This window comes from Opisthocomus hoazin, chromosome 20 (genome assembly GCF_030867145.1).
Source record: "Opisthocomus hoazin isolate bOpiHoa1 chromosome 20, bOpiHoa1.hap1, whole genome shotgun sequence".
Classification (NCBI taxonomy): Eukaryota; Metazoa; Chordata; class Aves; order Opisthocomiformes; family Opisthocomidae; genus Opisthocomus; species Opisthocomus hoazin.
In genome coordinates this window covers 13,140,482-13,145,197 of record NC_134433.1, presented here as the reverse complement: position 1 = coordinate 13,145,197, position 4,716 = coordinate 13,140,482, and positions in this window count along the sequence as shown.

The following is a 4,716-nucleotide window of genomic DNA, read 5'->3' as shown; positions in this document are numbered from 1 at the left end:
TGATGCTGCGACAACATCCAAAGAAGCAAATCTGCCAAATATGTAAAACTATATTCAAGCTCCAAACTAGCCTAGAAACGCAAAACCACCCTTCTTCAGTCATCCAGTTTGCTCAGCTGTTGGAAAGCATAGGTAAGTACAGTGCCAGAGTAGTGCAGCCTCAGAAGGTTTGCTACATCTGAAATTAGGGAGCAGAGAGAAACTTGCTAGACAACAAACTCTTTACTTCATAGCTGCCAAAGTGGGATGACACACACATACGCAATAATTATATACTGAAATATTACTAAAGCCGAGTCGCTCACGGATGACTTAATTGCAGCAGTACAATATCTACAATGATCACTGCTCTGCAGTTTACATACTGTTTTCAAAATAAAATGGTTATGCACATGCATTTGGGTTGTAAATGACATCCCTTTATGTCATGCTTAGTTTAGTATATATTGTAGAGCTATGTGGCAAGCACAAAGCAAAAATGAGAAAACCACCATGTTAAGTGCTCCAGAAAGCAAAAATTTTTGCTATTACTTTGAAAATGTATAAACGGCTTTAGAAAAATTGTACACTTTCACAGTGATAATGTCAGTGAAAACATGCTGGGTGTGTTTAGATCTTTCCCTATCTATAATAGTTTTTGATGAAGGCGTACCCTTAGGGTCTGTGAGAATAAAAACCAAGTGTGTTTCTCAAACAGTACTGGTGTTACTTCTTGCTGTGCCAGCTACAGGGAATGGCATTTTTCAGCTTTGCTAGTTTTGAGCTGTTGAGCAATGATTAATGCAGACTTCTGTTTTGGGACATGCCAGAAGAGTGATCATAAGTTCTTCTGCTCTCCTTATAGAGTCTTTCCATTATCACCCGAAACAGTATGATTAAAACTCATATGTCTTTGCAGCGAGTCCTAAGAGATGTAATTACAGCTGCTGGTCTTTCCTTTACTTGATTAACAGATGGAAGTTTAAGGGGAACTATGCAGGCAAGCTAAACAGGAATCTTTCTCCACCTGTAGACAGGGAAGAGAAAATAAAGTTTAGGGGTTTTTTGGTAGGAGGTAGATCAAAAATCTGGAAATAAAAATGTAAAACATCTTCAGATACTAAGACACAGAACCAGACATTTGAATCTGAAAAATATGACTTTAAAATATATCTAGAAACTGTAGGTAAATTACTCCTGATCATCAAGTAGATCTCTTTAAAAACAGGACTGCTGGGTATTACATTTTCCTGAAATCAAGGTCAAATCTACCGTGCAAAACACTAGGAGCCCTACACTGTTTCTGGTGATTAATCAGCTTCCCATGAGCAGTGTGGTGAAATGGGCCATGCCTAAGCCAGTTTGATTTTGCATTAGGAGACTTTTGGTTGGATTTGCTGGGCACATATCCAGCTTCACCTGACACAAATTTATGATGATATATTCCAAACCCTGTACCAGGAAAGGTTGTTCTCACCTTGTCAAATGACTGTGCCTAAGCTAATATGCTATAGTCTAGAGTCAGCTGCTTTGACAGTCTCTTACCTGCTGGTCTAACGACCTGGAATAAGGACTGAATACTGCCATTTAATCTTGGCTAGCAGAACATCAGCTTAGTTCTCAACACGAAGAGGCTTGTTAAATGAAGTCACCCTGAGGATGGAAATATGAAAATAAGCAAAGTTAGATTAAATCTAGGTGAAGGTGCATTTGAGGACTCTTGCTTTAACTCTCATATCAACCACAGTAAAAGATCGCTTAAGAAAGTATTTTGCTAAGGAAAGAAAGTGAGCTTGGCAGCAAGCAGTACTTTTAACTCGGAAAGTAGCTGTATCTGAAAGCACCCAGATCTGTGTGGTTTAGCAGAATATATGACATAGCAGTGTGGTCTATTTATAATGTAGTGGCAGTTATCCAAAAACAAAAACTGGGACAAGCTACAGCAAGAGTCAGAGCCTTGCTTCAAACCTGCCTCTGAAAGGGTGCAGAAGATCGTACGAGCTGTAACAGTTCACATGCATGAGAATTACACGTCATCCTGCCTGTTCTATGTTAACAGCTTCCTGTTCCATGAAGAGGACAGCCTTGATTCACTAAACCTAAGTGTGGCCTTCTCTGTACCTTTGACAGACTTAGGAAACATAAGCCCAGACTGCTTCTAGCTAATCTTCCTGAAACAGACAAGAACATCACATGCTGCACATAGGTGTTTTGAGCCTGAACTGAGCTATTTTTAAGGGCGGACTTAAGAGTCAGGAAATGAGAGGCAGAACTACATTAAGTCACATCTGTCCAAACATTTCTTACAGTTTTAATCATTAACCTGCTTAACCTTTATGTTCCCAGACCTGCTCCACCCTAAGACTTCTGACAAGGCTAGCATTTTTCAGAAGCCGTGGAGGGTTTTGCAATAGGCCGTACCATGGCTGTGCAGAAGACTCTATAGAGCTTTACAGCAGTTACCAGCTGCTTCAGTTACTAACAGACATGCCATAAAGGTCAAGAACATTAATAACTAGACACGCATCTCCTACGAAAAATTACTTGAAAACATTAGCTTTGCACAGTCGGCACAGTACAAATAAACAGCAGAAGCCCTATTTGGCATTCATTATTTTGTTTTTCTAGCAAGTGCTAGACTCACTAGCAACCAAAATGAACAAGATGAAGGAAACCCCAGATGGGAGGTATTGAACATTTGGAGATCTGCCATCTGACACCAGCGAGTCGGAGCTGCATTTTCTGTTCTGCTGATACATGACATGATCCCAGTCAAACCGGCATTAAAAGTTACTCAGATTTTATATTTAATTCGGTGATTTTCAGTACCCCAATGGGGAGCTGCTAAGGGGAAATGCCATTGTCTAAAAAGCATTTTTAACAGGTAACAGCAAGGATAATTGTAAATTACTTATGGTCAGCATTCCACTCCCCAAGCTCCTTAAAAATAATCCACAGCTGAAGTATAAAAACACTGTGCATGCCAACTACCAGTAGCAGCCCAATTTGCCTGAGCATAGCGTTTAATTGATTCACAAGAATCTTTCATGATTTTTCACTGTGGAAGAAGTACATTTAAATTCTCTTTGTTGCTGTGGAAAGTGTTCAGAGTTGTTGATCTGTTGTGGGAAGAATCCACAAGACATCCCATAGAGACTACAGTTTTAAAAGAATGTGTATGCATTTAATGCTAGTAGTATAGTTTATGTTGAAAAACCGCATGAAGATGTACTTCTGTAAGGTATGGTAAGACAGGTAAGATACTACCATTTTGCCACAGTTTTTCCAGCTAACTTTTAACCAGACAGAGAGAAGGAAGTAGGAAAGAACAGGAAAGTCAAAACAGCATGGTCACACTGGTACCCCAGCCAGAGCTCAGAAAGGCTGCTTTGCTGCCAGTCTTGTGTTTTAAGAGAGTGTAAATGCTGCAGCCTTTCCGCAGGGGGTGAGGCTGTAGCAAGGCAAAGCTTGCTTGCTAATACTGAACTCTTGATTTTAGGAGTCAGATTTTCCTGGTACATATTCAGTCCCCATCATTAAGAGGTTTCATGTTACTGATTTCTCTTCAGTCAGTTATGATAACCACTCAGTTGTCTCCCTTGCAACAGATCTTTTTTTATGTTCCCAGAAAATACTGTATCAGAAAAAAAGATACATCATCCCATCTTAAATTGACAGATTGACCTTGATTCTCAGCACTTGGCTTCTCAGGGCATTTTAAACAAACTTTATAAGGGAAAAATGATGTAACAACTATAGCTTAATAGATCAGTGTTACTGTCTCTCATTCTCCCCTACAAAAGAATGGAAGTCTGTCATCACATAGAATTCTACGTGAATTCAGAGACACACATTGCTTTTTAAAGGTTGCTTTTCTGTTTTCACAATATTTCAATATAAGTATCATCCCAAATGAAAAATCATCTTTTAATACATGTCAGCATTTCCCCATTTTAGAGACATGGATATATTTAGTCAATTCTGTAAATGATTTAGACTGTTTTAATAATTATAATTTTCACCAAATCATTCCTTGTTTTATAGATTATATCTAAACAAGATTTCTATTTCTCACTATTTAACTACTCTTACTCTGAGAGGTGAAAAGCAAGGAACTTTGAAAATCAGTAAAAGTCAGTACTGAGTTTTTTTTTTAATGATGCTAACACTTTCAGACACACACACTGTGCTATATCCCAAGTAACAAACATTCTCAGATTCAGAGCATACTCCTGACTGCTCTTTGTACATAGCTTCAGCACCATTACCTCTGCTATAGTACCCTCCTCATTCCTCCAATCACAGTTTAACTTGTTCTAGAATCATGTGTGTGCTGCTACACACATGTATGAAGAGCTTTTCACACCACTCCAGACAACTGAATAGTACTTATAAATATTTCAATGTTATGCTCATAAACTGTGAGATAAGAGATTGGTTTGTACAGCTAAGCAACAGAGAAATTAATTAGCCTGTAAGCATTTGACTATCACCTAACAACAAACAGCCTTGTGGAAAAGCATTCCAGGAAAATACTGGGATATCACTTACCAGTTGGTACAGTCCAGACTGCAGGGACCAGTCAGCCTCTTTAGCAATACTGTTATGCACATTTGCATAACATACATGCATGGAGACTTCATTCCCCAGAGATTCCTCCCATAAAAGAATAGTCCCATTCACAGAAGGATAGAGAAGAGTTACTGGAGCCTCCATCACAAATATATTCCCTGCAAC